Genomic DNA, 16697 nt, shown 5'->3' with positions numbered 1-16697 from the left:
CTGACCTGGCCGGAAATCGAACCCGGGGCCTCCGGGCGAGAGGCAGGCACGCTACCCCTACACCACGGGGTAAATTACAATATGTAATGTAGTTTACTGTATAGAACACTTTTTCTTGTATTGTATGATCATAAAATAAAGTTTAGTTACGAATCTAAGGTAAACTATTAACTATAGCTAGGTCAACACGAGTCAATTTTCTTCCATTATATTCCTATTTTTACAAGCACTTTTCATTTTTAATACAGTACCAATATATGGTATTGATAATTTAAAGGTAAAATAATATAAAGATAAAATAATGAAACAAATATTATTTTGATGGTATAATTTTTGTTTTTTGACATTTGCAAAAGTTTATTTATCTCTGTTCTGACAAAATGTTGGTTAGCCCGTTTTTGTGAGCACCCGTTCAATTTAAAGTTGGTTGCCCTTCCTGACATGTGATTTTTCAGGTGAAAATTCCAACCCGTGATCGACCAGGATTCAAATATCTCTGGGTGGAAAGCTAGCAGCTAAACCACTATACTAATCATGCTTCCCATCATAGACATTGCTAATTCATGTATAACTCCTGATCATGGCTCTCGGATTACAGAAATATGTATTTATTAAGTTATTTTTGCCATTATTTTAAGGATTTTAAGATTAATTTTGCATCATTTATTGTTGTTTATCATGATAAACTGGGTTAGTGTGCACAAAACCACGTATGTAAACACATTGTTCAACTGGGCAAAGAAGGCAATCATTCCACCGAGACTTATGCAATTATGGTAATCCTTATTGGCAGCAAACCAAATCACATAATATAAATCATTAATCAGATACCACCCAGTCCAATTAGTAGACTGGCATCTAATAACATCAAGGGGATATCACGACAAATGGCCAATAGTGCACACGGAAGATTTTAAACCACGAGCATACAAGAGCACAAACTTTTGTTTTAATGAGAACATTTTAACATTCATAACATCATTCTTACTTCGATTTTAAATGTTTTTAACTACAATATGTAATGTCAATTTTAGCAATCTACTGAAGATGATCCAATTAGAATTGAAACCTGTATAGTTGTGACGAATGTGAAATGCAAGTTTCTTTAATTCACCATAAGGAGGATACTGTTCAATAATAAATCTTGGTTATAGTAATTTAAAGAATTAGCTATCAATACAGAAACATGAAATTTATATTTTGTGGTTTGAGGGAAAGCTTGATGAAATAAGAGCTCTCTTGGAAAGAACTCCAACAAAATCCCTGTTGCGTCTAGATGTACAAGCTAACGTACGTTATCTACTGCCCACAAAGCAACCAAATTGTTAAAAGCCAAATTGTACAAACCCACCACTGCCCAGCATTTAAGAGGACCAGACAGGTATTGTAACTTACTGCTTCAGTCAGTTCATGATGGGTATGTTGACCCAGAAATTTTATTTTTTAGTGATGGAGCATGGCTTACTCTTATGTGGCTAAGTAAATAGTCAAAATATTCGCTACTGGAGTGCAGAAAATTTGCACCAGCTGTATGTCTATCAACTTCACGATGTGACGATAGGAATTTGGTGCGCAATTAGTGTTCACAGAATTATGGGGCCTATATTTTTTCCATGAAAAAATAAATGTTGACCAATTTATAGACCTCATTTGCAGGTCATTCTTTCAATAGCTTGCAGAAGAAGAAAGGAGTAATGGTTCCTTCATGCAAGGTAATGCAACGGCACACACTGCTAATCGGTCTATGGAGATGATGGTATAGATATTGATTCCCATAGCAAACCTGAAATATTTGTTCTGAATGAATAAATTCATTATTCCAGTGTAAATGGTCCGTTATTGGACATTATAAATTTTCCAGCTAACTCATTCTTGGTTGCCAGTGTTTTACCACAGTGTGCCAATTTGGGCTCATCAGTTTGTAACTAGCATACGTAAGAAAGACGCATGGCTAGTGCATATAGTGGAGGCTACTTGGAACCACAGGCAGTGCAAATGCACCATGAGGTACTTTGTCTCTTTTACATGAATTGATGCCTGCTAGGCCATCAGATGATATAGATATTGATTCCCATAGCGAACCTGAAATATTTCTCCTGAATGAGTAAATTCAGAATTCCAATATAAATTGTCCATTATTGGACATTATACATTTTCCAGTTAACTCATTCTTGGTTGCCAGCGTTTTGCCCCATTTTGCCGATTTGGGCTCATCGGTTGGTAACTAGCATACCTAACGAGACGCATGGCTAGTGCATATAGTGGAGGCTACTTGGAAGCACAGGCAGTGCCAATGCACTATGAGATACTTGATATCTTTTACAAAAATTGATGCCTGCTAGACCATCAGATGATATTCCCATAGGAATATATAATGATCAATAACGGACCATTTTTATTGGATATATGAATTTACTCATTCAGGACAAATATTTCAAGTTCCCTATGGAAATAAATATCTATATCATCTGATGGCCTAGTAGGCATTAATCTTTGTAAAAGAGACCAAGTCTCTCATACTGCAATCAGCACTGTCTGTGGCTCCAAATAGCCTATGCACTAGTCTCCACTATATGCACTAGCCATGTGCCTTGATAGGTGTGCTAGTTACCAACTGATGAGCTCAAATTGGTACACTGGAACAAAACACTGGCAACCAAGAATGAGGTAGCTAGAAAATGTATAATGTCCCATAACAAGACCATTTATATTGGAACTATGGTGATAATACGAAGGTTGTATGGTTAATTGTCCTGCTAGATCTCCTGATATGCCTTTGCTGGCAGGACCTAGTGTTTACAGTGCACTATGTCTTCTGGTATGGGCTAGAGCAATTTTGTTACTTTCATTGATCTGTCTCTGTCTTATCCCTGGCTTTGACAATATGAAAGTGACTGAGGTATGAACGATGCTAGTAATGCCATTCCTTCTGCAGCCAGTCCCTGCTATGAATGGTGTGAAAATGTTGCTCATAGGGTCGGTTGGTGCATGCATTTCAGTGGGCTTGGCAGACTGATATGTAATAGCAACTTCTGGCTCGGTGACGAAAGCAACGGGAAACTACCTCACTCCTCATTTCCCTAGTACACCTCTTCAGTGATGCCTAGGCCATCTATGACAGCTGATGGCAGAGCTGTTGAGGATCCAACCAGCCTTAGGGCTGAAGACTGTACATACATACATACATACAGATCTCTTGATTTTTAAATCCCTGTGATTATTACCTGTGGGGGATGCTGAAGAAAAAATTATATGTGAACAACCGTCACACATGGGAAGAATTAAAAGAGAACATTGCACAAGTTATTTCGAATATTACAGGGCTGAGATTCGCCAAGTGTCTGCAAACCTTTTTGCGGGGCGTCAGGCTTGTTTAACAGCTGAGGGATAGGATTTTTTTATCAATTGATAAAATTGGTAGATCAATTCAATCGCAGGGATGGTAACTGCAAAATGACTAATAAACAATTGAAGGCAGATTAAGTATCAACATAAAAAAAAAAAACATTCTTAATGGTAGAGTTTCTGAACACTATACAGCACTATAAAATTGATAATGGGAACATCTAGTCCCAAAAGATAAAACTTCTGCAATATGATAGTTCAGTCAGTAGAGCATAGATAATCATCACAGTAGGAAATCAGCGGCAGTTTCAAACACACGGGCAGGCTTAACTCATGGCTCACTATATCTGACAAAAGTTCTCTTGAAAGTTTCTATGCCCATCTGTTATCATAATTTATACCTTCTAAAGCTCTCTCTTCTTTAGTACAAAAGTACCATTTCAGAGTGCCATGCTTAGATGAGAACTTACCATTTTCACATAAGATATTAGACACTATGCTAGGGTTTTTGCTCTTAGGCATTCTGAAGGCCAGGTGGTTTCTACTATAAAAGGAGGCATTTCACCTGCCTATAGGTCATGTCAATGTTTCTCATCTCGTCCTCGTATATTTAGCGAATTAGAAGCTATATTTGTGTCAGCTGAAGGTGTAAAATATGCAGATACTCTTAGAATTTTGCATGAACCACCTCCTCCTAATTCTGTACCTCGCCCCATTTATCGAAGTGGGGATCAATAATGAGCCCTTCATGATTCAGAGAGTGTTTTGTCTTTCGTCAGTGAAGAAGGGTATTCGAGAACGAAGTCTGCGTGCAAATTTTCGGATTGTTCTCCCTTTGTTAAACTGTATTTCGACTAACTATTCCCTCGTGTAGGACTGTTCCTTCCCTCAAATGCTTTTCTTGTGGATCGTGTGGTCATTTCAGAAACAACCCCTCTAGTATTGTCTAGCAAATTAATTCTAAACCCCAGCAAGGGGAAACTTCTGCTCCAGCTGGCTGTTTTAAATGTGGATCCCTCTAGCATTTGGCTAGAAAATGTAATACATACTGTGCCCTACAGCCTTCAGTTTCTATCAAGCAAAAGCTGAGAACAAAAACTGGAAATGCTGTAGTTGATAAAATACTCACCTAAATGGTTCATAATCCCTGGCACATAGCTTACCTTAATTCCCGACCACCTCTTCTACAGCTTCAGACTACACAACCGACGAGTACGGTGGATTAAATAAGGGCGTCGATAAATTAAATAGAAGAGGAACAGGACATTTTGGGGTTGAACTACTTTAAGTTGACCTAAATAATGTGAGTTGCAGATTAAGATGTCATAATCAAATAACAAATTTCATTTAACAAAGAAGAGATGTGAAGTGCAAATAGTGTTGAGTGATTACTGAATTTAATAAATTTACAAGAAACATTTTTATACATATAGGCCTACCGCCATGATATCGCTTCTTCATATATCAGATTTCCAGCAAGGAAGTCCGGTTTAGTCTTCATTATCGTAATTTTCTGAGTGATTTCCTTACTGCTTACTCACAGTGCTGACAGATTCTAAGTGTAACGGTGTTTGCTTAAATAAAAATGAATAATGAGTTAGACATGAATAACTTCTCTTTATTGGGAGATATTTACGTTACACTACAGGACCTCAACCTATGAGACAAGTACTTAAAAGTAAACATGCAAATCTCGTCGCTTACTATTCTGGAAATGAACCCACAACCCGTCTTGGATCCATGCAATACCTCAAAATAAATATAAAAGCAAGTACAATACAATGACACCGCAGAGAGTAGTCAGGATATCAACATATTCTTAAATAAATAACACAAGGGCATGCGTTTTTCTTTCAGCTATCAAAGCGTGGCTTCGACCTTGTTAAGAATGTGACTGCAGATGGCGATGACCTTGCCTTCACTAGGGGACAGGAAACCCAAACAAATGACGTCTGAAACTGATCCCCACAACACAACTCCAGACTTACCGTAGCAGAGAGGGATTTGCAGCGGCCATCCTGGATTCCACACTTGATTTATTGGCCCACACAGCTGACGGCTGAATGGATTCGAACTACTGCGAGTTTTATTTCACTCATTACATGCCCACAAATAATAAACTGAATTAGCTGGCCCTTTCATAATTCTATCAATCGTGAAACCGTAAATCTTACATTTATTTCCGTGCATATATCCGCACGCAACATTGCTCATCCACAGAGCCATTTAATATCTCATCGTACGCTTAGACTTGCGTATCTACACAAATTAGGGCTCATTTTATCGCAGCATCTCTAGGCTGATTAAACTATCTACCTCACCTGGGACTTATTCCTCTGCATTGAATAGTCTGCCGTTCGAATCATTAAACTTATATATCTCGCCTGGGCCTTATTTCTCAGCATTGAATAGTCTGCCATTCGAATCCCACGCTTAGTCCAGGAGAGAGTTGGAAGGAGCTGTTACAAAGATCTTAAAATTTAAGACGCTGATCACTAATATGAAATTGTATCTCTAAGGCATGCACATGTAGTTATCTAGCTAGTTCACCTAAGAAACAAGGTCTGCCTATCGCATTTACCAGATCGCGCAGATCCTTCTATTGATTACTTTACAGAAAAATCCCTCCTTCAATAGACTGACAAATATATGTACACAAACAAAGAAACAACTACGACTGACCAATAAAGAATAGCACACCCATACATAAACTACACTTCCAAATACATGCTTGTCCTGAACGAAAAACTTTATTTACATAATCGCCTGAAGGGAAAAAGAGTTTTTATTTACAATATTAGCGAAGCTATCCTAACTCTATCTCATGCTTCAATGCTAGGATCTGTCTGACCTTAATTCGTTGCTCATCTTAACGATCCTCCATGGCGAACTGCAGCTTTTAGCAGTTCATGCTACTGCCATTGATACAGGGCAGCATTCCTAGGTTCGACGGCAGCAACATTACCATGGTCTTCTGTCTTCTTAACTGGAACACTCGGTATTGATGTCGCGTACGGACCGTGAAGACCCAACGCTGAACGATTATGGAACTTCTTCTCCCAGCAGCTACTGATGTCTCGATCGGACCGTGATGACCCAATGCAGCACAATTATGGATCTTCTTCTCCCTGCTGCTACTGAAGTCTCCCTTCAACTTCTCGAACAGCTGGACACACGCCGTGATCTACTAGCACCTGTGGGCGAGCGTTTTTACAATTTAATGCAACTGAAAGGAACTGCAGTGTTCACATTTGTATCTGTTAAATCCATATTCCCTTATTTCGCATATCCGTGCTGTCGTGAGGTTTATTTGCCTAAAGATTGAAAATGTCAATTACGTGAGATCACACACGGACTTTACTCCTAATACTACGTACAAATAAAATTCTTTGCTACTTCCTCCTTTCGCCTAGGCCTCACTAATTAATGTATTTACAGTTTATGGCGTTTCGTTGAGATAACCGTCTAATGTTTCGGTAGATTAATTTCTGTCCATTTGTAAATGTTCCATTTTAACGCAGTTATAATATATTGTTCCGTTCGAGTCTACACCGACTTAGGAATCAGCGTTCAGACTACACTAGATTTCGATTTACTCGAAGAATAAGTGTACCGGTAGTGAATACATATTGTTTCTAACAAGTATCATCTTAATCGGCTTTCGGCTCAGTTTATGACAGTCGATTACTGAATTTGCTGTACGCTTAATTTCACAGACCAAAGGAAAGTTCTCCAACTGAAAATTACAAAAATTGCTTTGTTCTATCTAAGCGCGAACGACACACGAAACGCATCTCACGGTCTGAGTTGTATGTAGAGAGAGTGACCTCCGCATCCTCTCAGCTCAATATTTATTGGAGTGACTATCCCAAGCCACGCTAAGTTTTCCCCCGCTTTGGCCACTTGAGATCCTTGTTTGGCTCTGGCTTGTTTCCCACGGTACTCAAGATGAAGATCAATTAATTCGAGATGATAATTAGCTTAATGTGGCATATCAAATCGCTCAGGAAATTACTCTCACTATTGTGTATGTATGTTTAGTCCTCAGCCCGAAGGCTGGTTGAATCCTCAACAGCTCCGCCATCAGCTGTCATAGATGGCCTAGGCATCACTGAAGAGGCGTACTAGGAAAATGAGGAGTGATGTAGTTTCCCGTTGCTTTCCTCACCGAGCCAGAAGCTGCTATTACATATCAGTCTGCCTAGCCCACTGAAATGCATGCACCAACCGACCCTATGAGCAATATCTTCACACCATTCATAGCAGGGACTGGCTGCAGAAGGAATGGCATTACTAGCATCACTCATACCTCAGTTACTTTCATTTTGTCAAAGCCAAGGATAAAGCTGAGACAGATCAATGAAAGTAACAAAATTGCTCTAGCCCATACCAGAAGACATAGTGCACTGTAAACACTAGGTCCCGCCAGCAAAGGCATACTCTCACTATTACTATCGTTTTATATTTTCTAGATTCCATCCGCGAACGGAGATACTTCTCAGGTTTTATTTCTGACAAGCCTGGATTCTCCCGCTTTTCCTCTCTCACATCTTGGCATCAAAAACTCCCCGAGTTGAAGTGAATGGCTGGGCTTATCTTCCTCCTTGTTCGGCAGGGAACCACACCCCAAGCGAAGCAATGATGCTCTCAAAAGCGCGCACTTTTGCGTCATATTACACCACATTACACCATCCCTCTGTGGTCTCATTTACTTATGACAATTGCATAAATACTACTTCCAATTGTCCATGAACCGACGGATTCATAGTCCCTTGACGACGACAAAAAAATATTTTTTTTTGAAAATTTTATTTTTTTCCAACTATATGAGACCACCAAATACAAATGTTTACCATTATTAATCAACGTTCATCTCTCCACTGCTTTCCTTCTCTCTGAGTTTACTTAACAGATCCTCATTCTCATTTCTTTGGTGATAATAAACATCCAGAAAAGCTAAAAACTTGCGATGGTTACTGTCACATCCTGGACAATCAACTTCATTTTGGTTCTCTCTCTCTCTCTCTCTCTCTCTCTCTCTCTCTCTCTTCGCGTCGAACTCTGTTTGGGAGGATAATATTTACCAGTACTGCCTCTTTACCGGTATCTTTTTTCTTTTAATTCTTTGTTGCATGCTTTAAGTAACCTCATTATGACATGTAACGATCTGTATGCTTTCCCAACAATGTCATCAACATGACCCTTCCAGTGCAAATTACTTTGAAATCTCACACCTACGTATTTGCACTTGCCATCTTTTGGGATAACTACCTCATCCAAAGTATATTCAAATTCAGTTTTAAAGCTCCTGTTTGTAAATGTTGTAACAGTTGATTTGCTTCCATAAACCTTCATATTAATTTCTTCAACCCACTGTTGGATACTTTCAAGGTCCCTTTGTAATTCTGAACAATCCTCAATGTTATTTATTTCCCTATAAACAATTATATCATCTGCATACAATCTTATTTTTGATGTTATATTGTTCCCTAAATCATTTGCGCATATTAAGAAAAGTAACTACCGATTATACTACTCTGTGCGATTCCCTTCCAAACTTCCTCTTTCTGTGATATATTATTTCCTACTTTGACTTTCTGAACCCTTGAATTTAGAAATGTTTTATCCAACGTATAACCCTTACGTCCACTCCTATTCCCTCCAATTTCTTTAATAATATTCCATGTTCCACTCTATCAAAGGCTTTGGAAAGATCTATGGCTATGCAATCTAACTGGCCTCCTGAATCCAACTGATCTGACATGTCCTGCTGAAATCCCACCAGTTGTGCCTCACAAGAAAATTTCTTTCTAAATCCATACTGGCTCCTCATGAACCAATTTTTATCATCACATATCCCTCTGATGTACTTTGCTATTTAAACTCTCCAGTATTTTACAAACTATGCTGGTCAGGCTGATTGGTCTGTAGTTCTCTGGTTTCCTTTTATCACCGTTTCCTTTATAAATTGGTATTATTATAGATTCCTTCCATTCTTTTGGTATTACACTATTATTTATGACATAGTCAAAGAGAAATTTTAAATAAGGCACTATATACCACCCCATTGTCTTTAATACCTCCCCAGTAATTTGATCACTACCTGCTGCTTTTCCTTGCTGAAGCAGTTGGATTTCTCTGAAAATATTTTCATTTGTGAATGAGAAGCTTCTTGTTTCCCTGTGTGTCTCTCCCTCTCTATCTTCTGTTACTGTTTCCAACTCCTGACAATCTTCTACTGAATCTCTGAATTCCCTACTAAATAGATTTGCTTTCTCACTATCTGTTGAATAGTGTTCACCCCCTTCTCCCACCATTGTAGGAATTTGGATTCCATTTCCTTTTTGATTCCTAATATATGAATACATCTTTTTCCATTTCCCTTTGTGGTCATTACCCTCTTGAAGTATGCCATTCATATATTTCTATTTTGCTTCCTTTTTCACACTATTCAGTTCCCTCATGAGCTATTTTCTAGTTTCTCTATTCTCCCTACCCTCTTTGATTTTCCTGTTTACTATTCTACATTTTCTTTTTAATTTCCTTATTTCCCTTGTATAATAAACAGGGTCTGAGGTCATTTCACCCTTCTTAACAGGTACAAATCTCTTCTCTCCTTCCCAAATGATTCCTTTAAATTTAGCCCAAAGTGTATCCACATTACTCCCTTCACTTATCCAACAACTGAATTGTGATTTAAGGTAAGTCCCAAATTCATCAACTTTAGTTTTTCTGTATAATTTCTTGTCTTGTGTGACCCTCTTATTAAGCATTTTTGGTACAAGTCCTACATCCATTATTACAGCCTTATGGTCACCTATTCCTACAATTACCTCAGTTTTATCAACAATTTCCCATGGTTTAACCAAGAATACATCTAGCAAGTTGTTGAGACGAGTCGGTTCTTGTACTACTTGTGTAAATCCTCCCTCCCAAATTAACTTATTTGCCAGTTTCTGTTCATGGGCTTCACATGCAGCTCCATTCCATTCAACTTCAGGCAAGTTTAGATCTCCCCCAATTATTACCACATCATTATTATTGTTTTTATGAGTATAATCTATTATTTTCTCAAATATTTCCATGTCTCTTTCCTCTCTTCCAGGCCTATATGTTCCTATAATTCCCACCTCCTTCATATTATCACAAACTAATTTTATCCCTAATATTTCATCCCTTTCATCGGTAAACCATTCATGTGAACAATAAGATTCCTTCACCAGAATAAACAACCCCGCCTCTCTTTTTATCTCCTCGGTCTCTACGATAGACTGTATACCCTTCTGGAAATACTTCTCTATTACCCACCCCTTCTCTTAACCATGATTCTACTCCTATCACCACATCAGTCTCATAAGATTCCATCAATGTACCGGTACTGAATTTTATTTGTTTATTTACTACACTCTGACAGTTTACCAAGAGCAATCTCAGACCCCCTTCCTCCCTAAAATTTGACTGTTGTAATTGGGTAACATTTGACTCATGAGTTGAGAACGTCCCTGGAACCCAGATCTTTGTATATAGATCTTGATTTAAGGATCTGGGTTTTCTGGCAAGTTTCCCCGTATATGCCAATTTAGTGGTATAGGTTTTCTTAAGTACAGATTAGTTTGCAAATCTCTGTCGATAATTGTAGCAATTTGTCTACAGAGTGTTGCTTTTCCATTACCATTCAGATGTAACCCATGCCTAGTGAACTGCCAAGACCTAAAGCATCTATCACATAGACATTTCTAAAACTCTTACTCAATCTCTTGATTTTTATATTTACATCATGTACAGCTTTGTTCACACACGAGTCTTCTATAAGGGCATACCTGGGTGGCACATTAACTACAATTACTTTTGAGTCAGATAGTTTCGAAATCATACCTCTGAGGGTCGTAATTAGTTCCTCACCTTCATTTGCAGCAATGCCATTTGTACCACTCACGATCACCACGTAGTTGTCCTTCTCTAACACAGGATCACAACTTGAAAGGACGTCTTCAGTTTTGGCACCTAGTTTTATTAGTCCTAAAACCTCCGTTTCTGGATTATGCAGCTTATCCTTGATACCTTCTGCCATACCCCGCCCTTGACTGTCTGCGTAGAGATGAATTTTTGGCGATCTTGATTTCCGGTTGGTTTTCTTCGTCTGTAGGTTACCTCCACTGGATTTAAAATTATTCGGAAAACTTGATGTGTCTTCTTCTGGAACTTGTTGCAATGACTGAAATCTATTCTGGCACAGCAAAGAGTTTTTTCCCGGTTTTAAGTTGTACGTAGTTTCTCCCATATGTTTAACATTAGGCCTAAAATGGCTACGCGTCACTTCCGTCCACGGCGATCTTTCTTCTCCACGGTCTTCTTTATCTTCCAGTTTCTTTATTCTGTCCTTTAAGCTTTCATTTTCAATTTTCAGAGCACATAAATCTTCTTGTAGCACTCCTAAAATCTTAAGCATAGATTCGTCTCTCTTTCTTGTTGTTCTACCTTACTATCAGTTTGTTTACACTCGGGACCCAGCCACACACTTTCTTCAATATCAGACTTATTTACAATATTTGCACAACGAAAATGGTACCATTCATCATACGACACAGAATCCCATTTTAACTACTTTTCTGCATTTGCCACATTTTTCACTGCATCTTACACCATTATCCACCACGGATATCACAGACTCACACACAGTAGTCGCCATCTTGAAACTTCTTTTCCTTTTATCTCTGTCTGCCTCTACGGGATTTTCATCATTTTGGTATGCTCCTGGAGGGAAATAAACTTTTAGATTTTCTGCGTTAAAAGTTTTTTTGATCGTCCCATCTAAGCTCTGAACTTTGGAAGAATTGTTCTCGTAGCTTTGAATGATACGGTAGTAAGACCAATTCATTGACCCTTAAAGTACGGTGAAATCTCTTCCTTCGGGTCCTTCGGGTCCTTCGGAGACGTCTTTCAGCCTGTGCTTTCAAGTGCTAAGCTAAGTTTCTGACACACATTTCCGGTAACAATCGTGGAACGCTAGGACATGGTAGGGCTCTCTAAAGACTAGGTATGCTTGCCCGCCATTTTGGTTCATTCCTGCACTACGTTGGTAAGGCAGCCTTGTACATCCCTATTTTTTACTGTTCTTTTACTGTTAAACTAACATACTGTAAAAATACTCATTCTCAATATTACTCAAACGGTTCATCATCATCTGTTTACCCTCCAGGGTCGGCTTTTCCCTCGGACACAGCGAGGGATCCCACCTCTACCGCCTCAAGGGCAGTGTCCTGGAGCTTCAGAATCTTGGTCAGGGATACAACTGGGGAGAATGACCAGTACCTCGCCCAGGCGGCCTCACCTGCTATGTTGAACAGAGGCCTTGTGGAGTGATGGGAAGATTGGAAGGGATAGGCAAGGAAGAGGAAAGGAAGCGGCCGTGGCCTTATGTTAGGTACCATCCCGGCATTCGCCTGGAGAAGAAGTGGGAAACCACGGAAAACCACTTCCAGGATGGCTGAGGTGGGAATCGAACCTACCTCTACTCAGTTGACCTCCCGAGGCTGAGTGGACCCCGTTCCAGCCCTCATACCACTTTTCAAATTTCGTGGCAGAGCCGGGAATCGAACCCGGGCCTCCTGGGGTGGCAGCTAATCACGCTAACCACTACACCACAGAGGTGGACACTCAAACGGTTACTCAACATAAATAGTAGTATATTTCGTACACCCTTGTGTAATTTTTACTCGAGACGGTGATTGTAATAGCAAGGTCGTTGATAATTTGCCTTTTAACAAACAAACAAACAAACTAGGCATGTACTCTAAGTTGAGAAATATTAGAAAAAAACTTACTAATAAATCGGATTTTGATAAGTAGAATAGGCTGTTCGTAAGCTATGCGCCGCGGTAGCGTCAAACGAAATTGGGGACACCGTGGTATCGATATAGGCTACTGCCATTCTTAAATCGAGGAATTTGACGTGGTAATCGGTCAGTGTCAAAGATATATAAATTGTGATAGAAGATTTTGATATCAAATGATCTCAGTCGGCATTTCATATTTGCGTGAAATTGATTTAACACTATTTTCAATATTGTCGAAATAATAAGAAAAATATTCTTCGAACAAAAATAACGCTGAAATGTGATGTACGAAGATGAACACACCCAAGTAACTGGGATTCTTTAAGTTTATTTCTTTCTTATAAAATGAGTCCCTTTTCTTATTTACCAGTATTTTAAAAAAATACATTTTGTGTGAAAAATAAACTTACTTCTTGGTGAGTGCTATGAATCTCATTAATTTATGCAGTTGTAATGAACAGATGGATTTAATTTATTCAACCGAACATTCCTGAAACAAATGTTATTTTATTATAAATTACATTCGGGAAGAAAATAGGAATAGAGTAACTAATTCTATAGCTGAATCTTCTCTCCCAACCTGAAGTATTGCACTGATAATCAGTTGCCAGTGACTTGTAAAGGAAGAGACCCACGAGCTGTGGAGAATATTAAAAATTTTTGACTTTGGCAAAGTCATCAGTACTTTTTTGTTTACAGAGATTCCTGTGTTTTGAGAAGAAGTAGTATGATTTCGCAACACGACTCACCTTATTAAACTTCAAAGGGTTGCAACATTGGTTAACTTGCTCTGGCAGTACATTTCATTTTAAAAAATATATTTAAGTAGTATTTTACAAATTTACTGTCTCCTTTTATTACATTATTTACAAAACAATAACATTCCATTCCTTGTTTACATTTTTTTCTCTTATTTTCCGAAACAGTCCCATACATTTTATATCGTTTCCGTACATTCTTGTTAAAGTCCACAACAGCATAGGATCGAATTTTGAAAAAGTGTCTAAAACCTTTTTCTTTTATATTACAGCACGTTGGAGAACATGTACCGGTACATTTATCATTCAAAATTTTCTCCATTACAAGACTTGCACCATTTTTCATTATATAATGCTTATAGTCCTTATAGATGATCTCACAGTTACAAATCAATTTCATAACTTCACAGTTTGGTTTCTTTAGACCACCCAAATTTAAAAAAATACGAATGTTTCCGAGCTTGAGTCAGAAAGCTCATAGTTTAAAACCTGTTTGCATATAGACCTACCACGGGTCTTGGTTTTCAATAATGCATTTGCTGTACTACCACCAATGTTAAGCAAATTATGTCTGTCATATGAAGTTAGTTTTGACAGATATTGTAACTGTGGTGTTTGGATGTTGAAGTCCTGTTCCCGGACTTTGGGGGCAGAATAGAATACTGTATAGAATGATCAATGTGACTGAAGTAAGGGGTGTGGTAATGTCAGTGGAAGCTGGATGCAGGTTTAAGTCAGCAGTTGAAGTAGAAGGTGTACCAGAGGCAGAGGAGGCAAAACGCAGATCAGCAGGGAATCTAAACAACCTACATCCCGCAGTAGAGACTTTACTACAATTAGGCGCAGAACAACCCAACATTATGTAATAAATACCCACACAAATATAGCACTATTCTGTCCAACAATCTGAATCCCGCAGTAGAGACATTACTACAATTAGGTGCAGAACAACCCACCATTATGTAATAAATACCCACACAAATATACCACTATTCTGTCCAACAATCTGTATCCCGCAGTAGAGACATTACTACAATTAGGTGCAGAACAACCCACCATTATGTAATAAATATCCACACAAATATAGCACTGTTCTGTCCAACAATCTGTATCCCGCAGTAGAGACATTACTACAATTAGGTGCAGAACAACCCACCATTATGTAATAAATATCCACACAAATATAGCACTGTTCTGTCCATGCACGCGGTGATTAAAGCAATACGTTCAATGTGACGAAGCGAGCGCTTGTAGGAGAAACTAGAGTTTAATCACATGGCCCATTGAGCATGTATGAACCAAAATGGCGGCTAAGCATACCCATCTTATAGAGCCTTAGGACATGGGATGACGTCATGCCACGGGCGTCTCGGGTACTGATTGTGGTGAGCAACGGACGGGATTTGTCCAGTTGACTCGTGCTTGGTTGTGTTAGTGCACTCCATTATTATTTGCACTACGCTCAACCATTTATAGTGTTCTCTAGGGCAATAAACTCTGCAGTATTTTTCTATTTCTCTCATTATGCGTTCACTTGGGTTTAATTCCGGGTGCCTAATGCTTGATAAAACGTGCTTGATTTCTAAGCGTTCAAGCTCTCGCTTGAATACAGCTGCTGTAAATGGCCTACCATGAAATGAAACGTCGTATGGCTTTTAGTGCCGGGATATCCCAGGACGAGTTCGGCTCGCCAGGTGCAGGTCTTTCGATTTGACCCCTGTAGGCGACCTGCGCGTCGTGATGAGGATGAAAATGATGATGAAGACAACACCCAGCCCCCGTGCCATTGGAATTAACCAATTAAGGTTAAAATCCCCGACCCGGCTGGAAATCGAACCCGGGACCCTCGGAACCGAAGGCCAGTACGCTGACCGTTCAGCCATCGAGTCGGACGACTACCATGATCACTTAACAAACTCTCCGGCTTTCCCATGGTTGGGACGACTTTATTTTTCAGTTGGTTAATTACTGCTCGTATATTCGTTTTTGGACTGGGCATAGTGTCACAAATTTACTAAACACATCCATACACACAAGGATGAACCGGAGGCCTCTTATAGCACGAGGTAAAGGGCCGTAAAAATCTATTGAGAAGCGTTTACGGGGTTCTATGGGTATTAGAGGTCGTTAAACTTGCTTCAGTAGATGAGGGTTTGGCTTGATTCTCTGACAAACCTCGCAAGTACGAAGTACCTTCTGTACTAAAGGTCGAAGTTTCGGCCATACAAAAGTCTACTGTAGTACAGACAGTACCCTGTCCATGCCTGAGTGACCTGTAGAATGATTTGCTACCCAGATTAGGTCCACTTGTAAATTGGGAGGTACCCCTATCCTAAATTTCGTATGGTCCTCATTTATTAATTTGTGTAGAATGTTGTTAAAGCAGTGATCATTAACGGCCTTTTTCTCTGCCTCTCTAAACTGTGGTGTGCCTGGCTGCAATTTTTTCTTAAAGAAATCAATCATGGGGCGGGTATTCGAAAAAATCATTTGTTCTTCCTGGATGTTTCGGAGTTCTTCAAGTATGTCCTGATTAAAACTGTCAAGTTGAAAGACACTTCTTCTGTGTCAAGTTTGCGACTCAGAGCATCAGCTAATATATTCATTCTCACCGGGCAAAGTTCCACTAACAGGTCAAATCGCTGTACATATAGCGCCAAACGACTCACACATGCACTCGCCATATCTACCTTAAGAATGAAAGTGAGTGCCTTATGGTCAGTCCTAATGACTATAGGAAACCCATACACATATTTCC

Source organism: Anabrus simplex, chromosome 5, assembly GCF_040414725.1.
Source record: "Anabrus simplex isolate iqAnaSimp1 chromosome 5, ASM4041472v1, whole genome shotgun sequence".
Taxonomy (NCBI): Eukaryota; Metazoa; Arthropoda; class Insecta; order Orthoptera; family Tettigoniidae; genus Anabrus; species Anabrus simplex.
The sequence above is the reverse complement of the archived record's forward strand: the minus strand, read 5'-3'. Positions refer to the sequence as shown.